At 47.1% G+C, this 12,105-nt stretch overlaps 1 protein-coding gene across 3 annotated transcripts in view; it reads right to left on the bottom strand.

Annotated features, from left to right (window-relative positions):
• LOC148399874 (protein ELFN1-like) overlaps positions 1–12,105 on the bottom strand; it is a 34,048-nt gene that overhangs the window by 18,416 nt on the left and 3,527 nt on the right. For 2 of the 3 annotated variants that reach the window (XR_015858008.1, XM_088373648.1), the window contains 2 exons: positions 9,970–10,422; positions 1,135–1,207 (listed from right to left, as the gene is read on the bottom strand). The gene's annotated coding sequence lies outside the window, so the exon portion shown is untranslated. Of the gene's footprint in view, positions 1–1,134; positions 1,208–1,574; positions 1,716–9,969; positions 10,423–12,105 lie in introns of those variants that run through there. The other variant, XM_088373649.1, reaches the window with a different exon arrangement.

Genomic DNA, 12,105 nt, shown 5'->3' with positions numbered 1-12,105 from the left:
CGCCATTCCACTTAAGACGATCGTCGCCGACACGTCGTCGCGCCGAATCTCAGCGTGACGTCACAGCATAGCGCAAATGCCGCAACATCCATCACATCACAAATGTCGTTTGCATAATTGGAATATTCTAAAAATAGATCTACGCAATCAAGCGAGGGCATCTTTAAATCAGCCCAGCTCGATATTTTCTCATGGTTACATGCTAATTAAACGATGGCGGCGGTTTTTATTATTTGCCGGCCTTTTCTTATCATCCGCACCCTCCTTTGTCATTCTCCTCAAGAAAAGGCAAAAAAAGTCAGCGCGTGCAAACAATACCAGCCGAGTGTCCAATTGTTCCAGGGCCCGATAAGCAATCGAAAGTAAATGAGGGAAGGAAAGGGGGACGCGACGATGCGGCGGGCAGGGGGGGGGGGGGCGCAAGGAAACAACCAAAAAGTGTTGTTCAAGTTGAATTGAAAGTGCTGTGAAGAGATTGAGCAAGTAGGTCAGCGAGGAGGAGGGAGGGGGGAAAGGGGGGGAGCATGAGGACGGGGAATTGATAAATAGATCATTGTGGGCACGAAGCAGCTCGGCGGCATCTTTCGGTCTTTCCCACGAACGGCGGCGGCTCCGTGGACCCCGTTGTGCCGCCACAAACAGAATCCCTAACTCATCTGTTTACTGTAAATGAGACTCGTAAATAAGGCCAAGACACACACACACGCACGCACGTACGCACGCACAACGAGCAGCTGCGGTGTGCAACGCCGGCTTGTGTTCCACAGCGTGTTAATCTTCATCTTTTTTTCTCGCCAAATTAGTCTCCGAGTGCGTTTAGCGGAGGATTGCGCAACGCCTTGTGGCTGAACTCTCAATAAAGAGCGCAGTTTGCAATACTTCTTTTCATCTGGCGTCTTAAAATTGACCATAAAAATGACGTTTTTCACGATGACTTCAGTTGCGTCACGAGCTTTAAGGGACTTTGGCTTGGTTGTTATTTGCATGCTTTATGAAAAAGGCCAATTTCAATTAAAGTCTGCACCTGTTACGCTTTGATCATACTGTCGCTCGGGGAAGGAAGGAGGGAAGGGGGGTGTTTAAATATCCTGGCGTTGGGCGATCTCGCCGCCCGCACCCGTCCGTTCGCATTACCTGGCTGATGCCTCACAGCGGCGCGCAGGCGACACTTTCCTCACATCTCGTCTCGATCCTGTCGGCGACGCTTCTGAAAGCACACGCAAAAAAGGCAATCAGCAGAGGAGCTCTGATATTATTTTCCACTTTTAAATGGTGTCCAGGGAGCGCTACGCAAAAGTTGATAGATGCTCACTGTCATTTACTTTATTGGCTTCTCGCCATGAGAATTAAAGAAAGGAGAGCGCTGAAAGAATCTGCGACAAAATGTCCCCACATTAAAGTTTGATCTCATTACTTAGGAAGTCATAATTGCTGTTTTTTTTTTTTTGTTTGCGCTCATGTGCCTTTGATTTGAATGCTACTTCGCCAGACGATTAGATGGCAGGCATGAGCTGTTGGCCAATCAGTGAGCTTAATCATACCTAATCAACCAATTAACATATTTTATCACTCACCAGCTTGCTCTACTCTCTGCTTTCCCTAAAAAAAAAAAACAACTGTTGGACTCGGTGGACCAAAACTACCGCAACGCTTGGTTTCATCTGTAATTGCTGCTGATTTGGTTAGCAAACGGTCTTAATGTGTTAGTTTGTATTCGGAAGAGGACACACCCTTCAAATCGTTTGAGGAAATAAGAGTGCCGCATGGACACTCCTCCAATTCCGTCATTTTGATCCTTTTCCACATTTAGTTTTGAGCAGAGCGCCTCAAGCACAAGTAATTGTTCGCTGCCAGCAAACACAAAAAAAAGAATTGAAGGAGATGTGGGCGACGGCGGTGAAAGAAAGACAGAGGTAGCGAAGGAGGAGGGAGAAAACGGCTTCAAACCGGAGCCATAAATAAATAAAAAAAAGCCCTTATAAATACGCAGCCGTGAAAAGGATGAAAGAGGAGCTCAATCATTTATGTTAACACAAAGACGCAGAGGGACGAAGGCGAGAAGGAAGTGGAGAGAGACTTAAGCAAGAGGAGGCTGCTTAAGCGAGACACCTGCTTTTGGGAGCTCGCTCGCGTTGTCATGGCAACGCTAACAAGAAACACTTTGTTGTTGTCACTTCCGGGTTTTCTGTCCATCATTGCGCAGCAATGATGCAAATGCTGCTGTCAGAAAAGTCTTCAAGTTGCACTTTCGCCCCCAGAAAGAAAAAAAAAACACTTCTCAAAAATCTTCATACGAAAAAATGACATGAAAAGAAGAAAACAACGAAGAATGCAAAGGAATAGATAAAGAAAGGTGGGCTGCGAATGCAAAACCTATTTGGAAGTGTGTGTTCAAATCCTCGTAAAAATAGATTTTTGCAATCCATTCTTCTTGTGCGCGCGCGTGTAGGCAGTCGTCCCAACACGCGCGCGCACGCGCACACACAGTAGAAAGTGCAGCGCTGGCATGCGGTGGACTAATTTATGCTTGAGTGCAGTTCAATTAAGGCAGATACACAAGTGTTCTCTGGCCGCAACGCAATGCAGTACGCGCTAACACACACGCGCGCGCGCGCCCGCTTACGTAACACACTTAGTGCTTGTTACCCCAAATTGTCCGCGAGTGTTGTTGTGTTCCACTGCATGTGTGTGTCGTATCTGCGACGTGCTAGCGGCGACTGTTAACGACCGATTGAAGCAGATTTGCCGCGTGGGCGAGCATCGACTTCCATGATGCCGCCGTGTGACACATCGCCCCCGTGTGGTCGCAATGTGAACGATTGTAGAACAGACAGATGCTTCGCTGTCGTTTCTTAGCCGGTTAGCTCATGAGTCGATGCTAGCTGTTAGCGGTATTAACTTTATCAATGCAATGTATTACGATATATTTAATATACGCGGACGTATACTGTACATGCAAAAATTAAAGTATGCCTTAATTTTTCAATAAATTTTTATAATAAATTTTTTCTTACCGCATATAATTCTTACAAGTATAATTAAAGCCCTCATTTAGAGCCAGGACTTTCTTCCCGGCTTAGTTTTTGGGTTTTTTTAATGTGAGAGACTATTCAAAATCATGAGAGGTCACGACCCGCCTGGCAAGGAAAACCTCTCAGGACTTCCCGCGCCGCCGAAGGCTCATTAGCCGGCGGCACGACGTGGCCTCGAGGTTGCTCGGGTGACACGCGGTCAAGGCACATCGCTTTCATCTGCATTCCAATCTCCAGAGTTCACCAATCCAGTTTCTTTTAACATTTTAGAGGACCAATTTTTTTGTCAACTAATCATTTTCTAATGGCGATAGATTCTTGTACTTAAAGCTCAGTTAGAAAAAACTCACAGATATCGAAATTTTCCCGCATGGGGGTGACCAGTCCGCCCCCTGGCCACCCTGTAGCTCTGCCCCTGTGTAAAGCAAAAATTTCAAAGATCTGAGAAGTCTCAGATCCTTGTCAGCACTTGAGCAATTTCAGCTGGGCGCAGAACCAAAAGGAGTGCCTGAAAAGCAAAGTCGTGACGCTTACTGGTTGAGAAGCAGAAGAAAAAAAAAAAAAAAAAAAAAGCACTTTGAGTTTTGCTTTAGAGAGAAAAGGCACATCTGCTAAATCTCATTTCCAATTCATGCCGAGTCTTAAAAAGCATGCGGGCTAAGAGAGGGACCCGCGGGGCGGCATTTAGCCGCGCGCTCTTGCGAGGCGTCCGACGATCGCCTGTTGCCTTTCAGCCGGCGGCGACGCATTAAATATGTAAAGTCGTTTGGCTGGCCCGACTCGGCTCTTGAGAGCCAGCGCTATGAAAACCGCCGGCTGATTTCAAGACGGGCCGGGACCGAAGGCGAGATCGCTCGCCTCTGCCGAGGCTTCTAGTCCATCTCGATCTGCTTCAGTAGATACAAAATAAATAAACTCCCCGCCTTCAATAGATGGCAAAACATCTCCGACTTAATTCAGACCTTCCAGTAAAAAAAATGTACTCAACTTCAACTTTGAGGAGCTGCAGGACGTCTCTGAACAGTAATTGAAACAGACAGACATTTTTTTTTAAGGGGGGGTGGAACTTGAGTTGTGTTAAATGGTTGGCACTTTTCCAATACTCGTGGATCATCAAACAATCTCCATTACAATGATGGCACAGCGTTCTGGTTGGAGTGTTCTCGCCAACACTTGAGCAATCGCAATTGAACTTTACATGGGCAAAAAATAGAAAAGGAGCACACTTGAACTTTTCACAGCAATTTCTTGCTTGGCGTCTTTGCCACTACGGGAAATGGAAGCTTGATTTAAATAAAATAGTGCCACGGCCGTCTGTTTTAAGGCTTCTCGAGCAGACAAAGGAGAAGAAGAACGAACCAAATCCACGCTGGAGATGCAACTTGCTGGAATCAAAATCCAAAATGAGGAAATCCTTGGCAGAGTTTGGCCCGGGGACTTAGATAAGATAGAAGCCGGAGAAGAACTTTTTATATCCAAAGGAATTCCTGCAGATGATCTATATCTTTGTTTCCCTCCCCCCCCCCGCAGAGAGACGAGACGCTGATTTAATCAGGTAGATGTCACGCTCAGAGCGTCGTCGGGGAACGCTCCGTCATCTATTTTTCATTTTGACAAAGTGGGGGAGGTCGAACAGGAAAAGATATAAAACCCAAACGAGAACAAAGCAAAACGGGGGGACGGTAGCCAATGCTGCCCTGAGGCCTTGTCGCCAGGCAGAATTCATAGGGCTGGATTAGAACTGCCCACAGGATTCAGTCGACTTGCTTGTTGCTAGGCAAACTTGATAGGGCAGGATTAGAAGTGCCCCGCCAGGCACAATTCGCCAGACTTGCTTATTACCGCTCAGACTCTCGGGCATCGGTCACGTTCCTATGGCGATGCCCGTCCCCCGCAGGAGGAGGACCAGCAGCTCATTAATTATCCAAGCGACGCAATCGCGGATGACATTTATTAGACGGGCGCACGTCGGCGTGCATCGCAGGTCATCGAGCAAATCGTGTCTTATGAAGCAACTGGCGAGTGCCTCGGAACTGACTCTCAGGATCCGCACTATCCATCCGAGACTATCACGACATCAGCAGGAGGTGGAAAAGTGAGAGGGAAGGAGTGATTATCCACCTGCCGAGACCTGAGAACTCTGCCCGGCAACTGGTGACAAGCCAAACGTGATTGACGATCGGCCGATGCCGTGATTGACTGATTTAATTTCCGTAGCTTTAACGAGTACATAAAAAGAAGTTAAGAGCAAAAGCAATCAATTGCCTAACCAATCTGTGCGGACGATGACGATGTTGTTGCTGTTGTTAATCGTGTCCTTTCCGTTCTCGATGAAGTCATCGATGTCGCTACGAGGTCGTCGATCTCGTTGTCGATGACATCGACGCGATCCAAAACAACTTGTTGATTAATGATGTTTTGGATTTTGCTGATGATGCTGGGTCATTAACGATTGTGTTGTTGGTGATTGCGTTGCGGTTAATCACATTGGTGATATTGATGAAGTACATAGTGATGACAGTTCACGCAGCTGTTGAATTTTGGTTGTGATGTTGTTCTTAGTCATTGATGGGGGTGTCTCGTCCTGTTCTTTTTTGACAAAATCTTTCTATCTACAACATGCCGCAGAGCTACGCGATCAGTACACGATAAGAAGCGCTAATTAATTCTGATTAGGGGCCTGCCTGACTTCTAATAGCTCGTCGTTATAATGCGCGCGCGTCAGCGAGAACAAAACGCAATTTAATGACGCGATCGGGCTTCTTCTTCTTCTTCTCGTGCGACGCAATGTGACTCACAACACAGCATACTCCATGTCAGCTGCTTGACCGAAGACGCATTAGGACAGAAAAAGAAAAAAAAGAGGAGAGTACATCTGAAGGAAGCAAACACGCACGCACGCACACACGCACACACACACATCCCAGGGGATCTCATTAGCGTGATTGGCTTCGGGACCTTTTGCTGATCAGGACGCACTTTGTAGTTGCATTTACATCTTAACGACGATATCTCCCGATCCGTAAAGGAAAAGCTCTCTTATGCGGCTTGAGTAGGAGAAAGCGCAATCACGTCGCTTTTAGGTCGAACGGGACGACGTGACGTCGGTCGATGGGGTTGATGATGTTGTCGTCTTTGTTGTTACGTTGCGTTTCTGCCCCGAACGGTCCCGCATCCCGGCGGCGTCGACCCCCGCTTGTGACGAGCGTGACGAACGGGCCTCATAATTCGCTTTGACTGCATGGCGTTGTCCTGGCGATGCACAGCAGAGAGTCATCTGGGAGAGTCTCTGGCAAAGCTCGAGAAGCCTCTTTTGTTTTTTTTGCCCCTTTCGTGTATGTGTGTGTTTTGAGTCAGCTCGTTCGAACGCCAGCTGATGCTAAGCAGCAACTCTCTCTGGAAATCACGCGGGGATTGTGGCGCATATGCAGAGAGAAGACGTGTGTGTGTGTCTGTGTGTGTGCGTGCGTGCGTGCCGCCGACTCTAGTTGCGAATCTGCATGAAGTATACGTGCTCATTTTATAAAACAATATACAATAAATAATATATATATATCCTCAATATTTTTCATATTGAGTGAATCGTCGCTAAGAAATCGTCCAGATATTAGCAACAACTCTCGTCTATGTCAATGGCGAAAATTGGATACAGCTTGGTTGGATGGCGCGGGTGTACCTAATATTGTGACTAGTGACGGGGCACGAGCCAAGCCAACGTGACAGAATAACATCATATCGTTAAAAAGTGTCGAAGAAATGACAAGAACGTGTGAACTATGATAACAAACACACACACGACTATGATATAAGAAGACAGCAATTGGGAAATAATGTGTGAGTCAAAAGACATCCAATATTGTCACTTGAGGAATTTGCACAAATCAACACCCCCCCCACTGGCAATTAACATTCGAACAGACATGCAATGCAAGCAAAGCATCCATCCAGCCACCATTTCAAATTGATTCCCTTTGATCATTCATCTGAATTATGAAATATCACAGTGATGTTATTCTCACACACGCACGTAGCAAACTATAAACGGCTCTATGGCAGGAATTCCATACACTGGCAACGTAGCGGAGTAGTTGCTGCGCTAGCTGATCCTTGTTCCTCTAACCCCCCACCCCTTAGATCTCGCGCATCACCATGACAACGGCGGGAATCCTAGCTAACGATGAAACGGCCAGCCAATGGGGCGGGCGCGAGCGTCACGCCGTGCAGGCAGTAGTCTTGTCGAATTAGCTCAGCCAGCGCTAACTTGGACTTTGAAGGAGGCCCGGGAAGGGCAAAGGTCAGCTGGCCACGGGACGGCCACGGCCGACGTTCTGGGTCGTTTCATGGTCAGATTATTTTTTGTGCGTTTATTTATGATAGCACTTTAAAGGGGAACTTTGACGAGCTCCAAAACAAAGTGTTTTTTGTTGAGTCGTTTTTGGGAAGGCCTAGGACGCTTTATGACGAGTCATCAAATTTGACAAAACCTCAGAAAGATGTTGTGCAATTTGGAGTCGCCCATCCATCTTGGAAATGAACTCCAATTTTAGTTATGAGTTGGAATTTGCCACTTTGGACCAAAACGGGCGTCGGACGAGAATTCTTTTCGGTTGCTCGGTGAAACCGACGACTGCGGCTGACATTTTTATTTGAGCCTTAGCTTTCAGCTCGTGTCATTTTGCTGATGTCAAGTCATCAAAATGTGCCGCTCCGCTCTGTACAGCTAAAATAAAAAGCACCCCGTCGACCCAGAGGGGAAATCGGACTTACAGTTTCAAAAAGCTCTGTGACATTAATGTAAGAAAAGCAAGCTGGACGTTTAGAGTGGGAACAAAACAACACTTGCAGATAATATCATAAATGACACACACACACACACACACACACACACACACACACACACACACACACACACACACACACACACACGTAAGGAGAAAAAGAGATGATGTGATGTCAAGAGCAAAGTCACATCATCTTGGAGAGAAAACAGGGCAGAATCTCATCACGGCCAGCCCAAATGAGATTAGCCCCGCAGCCTCGCTCTTCCATCCAAGTCAATACATCAGTCGTCCCTCTCTGGCTCCTTGGCCCAACAAATTGCATTAAAGCACAGAGACGTCCCTCACAATCAGGCCCGGATTGCGAGGGCCGGACCGAGCCGAGCTGGCCGGGAAGGAGGGAGGGAGGGAGGGAGGGGGGGGCCGCGCAAACCGGGCTTTATGCGTCGAGCACTCAAGGACGTGCTGCCACCGGCGGCGGCGGCGGCTATACGCTTGTGTCTGGAAGCGCAGCTGCTCTTACAATGACAAAGCAAGCTGCTTCGGGTACAGTAAATGGCGGGCGACAACTTACAAGGAGGCTCCGTGCAACAACGCAAATTAACCAAAGATATTGGGGCGAGTTGAAGAAACAACTAACATGTTGGTGGGTCTACTCATAATAGACAAAGCTACCAACAACTGTTGACAGAGTAAATGAAAATATTATGTCATATTGCCCAAATTAATTATTAAGTTTTTTGCTGTGAAATTTCGAGGATTTTTTATACAGGTATAAAAAACACAAATTCAATAATAATAAAAAAAAAACTATGTAGTCAACGTGTAACAGACCCTAGAGGGAAAAAAAAGGTTTGTACAAGCTAGGATGCCGTCGTCATGGCAACAAACGGCAGGCTGTCACCTGCGAGCTCTCGCTTCCTGTGCGTGCGCGTTCACGTGCGCGTGCAAGGGTGCAGGAGAGTTGCAACTTGTAACAATAACTTCCTCATTAGCGTGTCCCCAGTGGAAGAAGCAAAAAATCTTCCTGCAATGCTAACTAGTCTCCCGCAGGGAGGGAGCGCCTTGCATTATTCATCCACGCGCGTTACTTCAGCCAATGTGCGTGCGTGTGCGTGCGTGCGTGCGAGCGCGCGCATTCTCGCCAAGATCATCATTTTTTGGTGTCACCGTATTCGTGCCGTCTAAGTTGTGTTTGCATTTCGCTAACAACACAAAATGTGAAGGAATGCAACGCGGGAACATTTTCATCCCGAAATAGCTGCTTTGCGCCTTCGTTATAGAAAGAAAGAAAGAAAGAAAGAAATCATTTCATGGACTTATTCACACATAATCAGCAGGGTGCTCGCTTGCTTGCTGTGTTCGTTTGGCTCGTTTGCTTCCCTGCTCAAATACTTTTGCCACTTTTTTTTTTTTCCGGTAAGAAAGTAATGGGACGGGGTCCAAACAGAAATGACTGTAGACTTGTCCGATCACTTTCGTGCCATTGACAAGCTAGCGTTTTAGATCGAGTGTTAGCATGAAGCTAGCGATGTTTTGAAGGAAGCTGTTCGTATTTTCTGGCGTACGTGAACACACGCGGATTTGCTTTTTTTTTTAGCCGTACGAAGTAGCATCACGTGACTTATATATCATCTAATTATGCTGTATATATTGTTTTACTTGAGTTACTATCGTCCCTATATAGCCAGTAGAAGAAGAAAAAGTTTCGACTGTGCACAAACAGCAAGCAATTTATTTTGGCAAAGAAAGCAAAAAGTAAATCAAATGGGACTTTAAAGATGCTTGTGCAAATATTCTCATTTCCAATCATGTGATTTGCAACGTGTAACAACCGCCAAAGCAAAATTGAAAAATAAATGAAGCGCAGAGCGGCGGTCGCTGTCCGGGGTCCTGAACAGCAAGACATGACACCGCGGGCCACGCACACATCGAATGTCATTACCAGCAGAGCGAGCGGTACCTAATATTTTGTCAACAAGCGGAAGGTCCAAATGATTAGGAACAGCTCGTATCATGCGAGCTTAATAAAGTGACATCGGCTGTCAGACTGCCTATTCATGCATCTGCGCGCGCGCGCACACACGCGCATACAAGGACACGTTTGCGCAGGAATGTCAAAGTTTCCTGCGCAAACGTGGCGCTTCCAGGCTCCTTACCTGCTCGCCTCCGATCCGCTGACGGCAGCTCCTCCTCGGCTCCGCGTCCCCCAGCCTGCCTCCCTCCCGGCCCCCCACCCCCCTCGCTCCTTCCTCCAGTGCTCGTCCGGTCCCCGTGTCCTCTCTCGCTCTCTCTTCCCCCGCTCGCAGTGCACCTTCCTCGGGCACGGCGTGGAGCGTGTGAGGCTGGATGTCGGGAAGGCTGTTATTTTTTTGTTTTTTTTGTGGCGGTGTGATGTGATGCACTGGCTCCTTTTCCTCTTCTCAGTTTGTGGTGATCACTGCGTCAGGCTCCCCCTCCTCTCTCTCTCTCTCTCTCTCTCTCTTTTTCTCTCTCTGGCTTTCTCGCTCGCTCTGTGGCTGGTTCGCTGGAACAGACGGTGATTAATACGTCGGAATTCTCCTCCTCTTCTTCTTTTTTTTTTTTTCTCATCCAGCTGTCCTGTTCCGGGGCTGCAGAGGACAAATGAGGTGCATTCATTTTTAGACAGCAAAAAACAAACAGAACTAAACAAATCCCCAAACCCCCTGAGTCGGCATTTATTAGTCCCCCCTCGGTTATTGGAGTTTCCATCATTGGATGGCGTGTGATTTTTTTTTTTCTTGTAAAAAATTCCTTTTGATATTTTCTCATAAAAGTCGCTCATATTTAAGATTTTTACATCATTTGCATTTAATTTAACAATGAAACCTTTAAAATCGTCTCGAAACAACGACGAACCTTCGGTTCACGGAAAAGGAAATGATTGAAAACCGTAATCCAGGCTGATGTAAAACCCCCGTCAGCAATGGCTCATTTGAAACCCTACCCCGGATTTGAAACCCTAATTTAAAACCTGACCCCGAGTTTGAACCTTGACAGCCTAACCTTAGTTTGAACCCCTAATCTGAAACCTTTTTCAAAAGCTAGATTTGAAACTTTCAACCCCAGCCTATCCTGAAATCCTGACCCCTGTCTTGAAAACCTGACCTTGTTCTTGCAACATCAAAGACACTCCGAAACATTTGTCGACGTTCCCTTCGTTGCCCTTGACGCCTTCCCACATTTGCGCTCACACCAGACTGCCCCCCCCCCGCCCGCCAGCCCCAAATCCTTTTGAGCAGCTCCTGCTCAGCTACGACAATGACCTTGTCGCCTCACACCTGCCGACCGGCCAGCAGATGGAGAACTCGTGGCAATTACGCTCAACCACGGCCGCTCTTCTAAAGCAAGATGAAACATCCTTCAGCATTCTTCGCACACACGCACATGCTAAGCGGCGTCCACACGTCTCCACATGCTAACAACACTAATGACATCCCCCAGGCACCTTGCTAAAATAAAAAATAAAAAATCACGGCAAGTCTTTGTGAAGATCCCGCCCGCTCTCATCTCCGCTGACGGGAATTTGCAAGTCCATGTGATGTTTCACACGCTCGCAGCGTGACAGAGGACCAGAAGGGGGGGAGCAGGAGAAGGAGAAGAAAAGAGGATTTCAGACACGTTGGCTAGCTGGCAGGCAGGCAGGCAGGCAGGCGGGCTCTCGCCGCCGTTTTTAGGTCAATGACAAGAAGACCTTTCAACACACACACACACACGCTTAGACGTGATGTGCAGGACGTGCCCATGCTGTCAACAAAGACCTCAAGGAGCAATTTCAAAAAGGCTTCAGAAGCAACTGGCGAAGCTGACTTGATGGTTTTGTGCTTTGTGACGAGGCATCAATCTTCAACGCCGTCATCTCGCCCAAACGTTTGGCAAGCGTCTAAGCCTGCCTGCTTGAAATTCGCTAGCCATTGGACAATTTCTCAAAGACGACTGTGGCTTCCGGATGATCCGGAGTAGTGGACGAAAAAAAAAATTGGAAGGACTTTTTTGTGTGCATCTGCAGGCTGACAAAATACAAGGTTGTGGAAGAAAAATTTGGGGGCTAAAAAAGAAAAATAAAGATGACCTTGGAAGTCTAAAATGGCCGCTCTAAGCAAAATGGCTGACTTCCTGTTTTTTTTTTTTCATTTTTGGAGGTCTACTCTTGATGGATGCGACTGCCAAATTTCATGTTGGGGGAAGATTTGGTGTGACCTTGTGGATTTTTTTTGGAGGCGTTAACTTATTGGAAAGAAGCTAAATAAATAAGAGAACAAATTTCACTTAAA

The sequence above is a fragment of the Syngnathus floridae genome, chromosome 4 (genome assembly GCF_059516105.1).
Source record: "Syngnathus floridae isolate MCC-2025c chromosome 4, RoL_Sflo_1.0, whole genome shotgun sequence".
Classification (NCBI taxonomy): domain Eukaryota; kingdom Metazoa; phylum Chordata; class Actinopteri; order Syngnathiformes; family Syngnathidae; genus Syngnathus; species Syngnathus floridae.
Note: the sequence above shows the minus strand (reverse complement) of the source record. Positions and strands in the feature narration are given on the sequence as shown.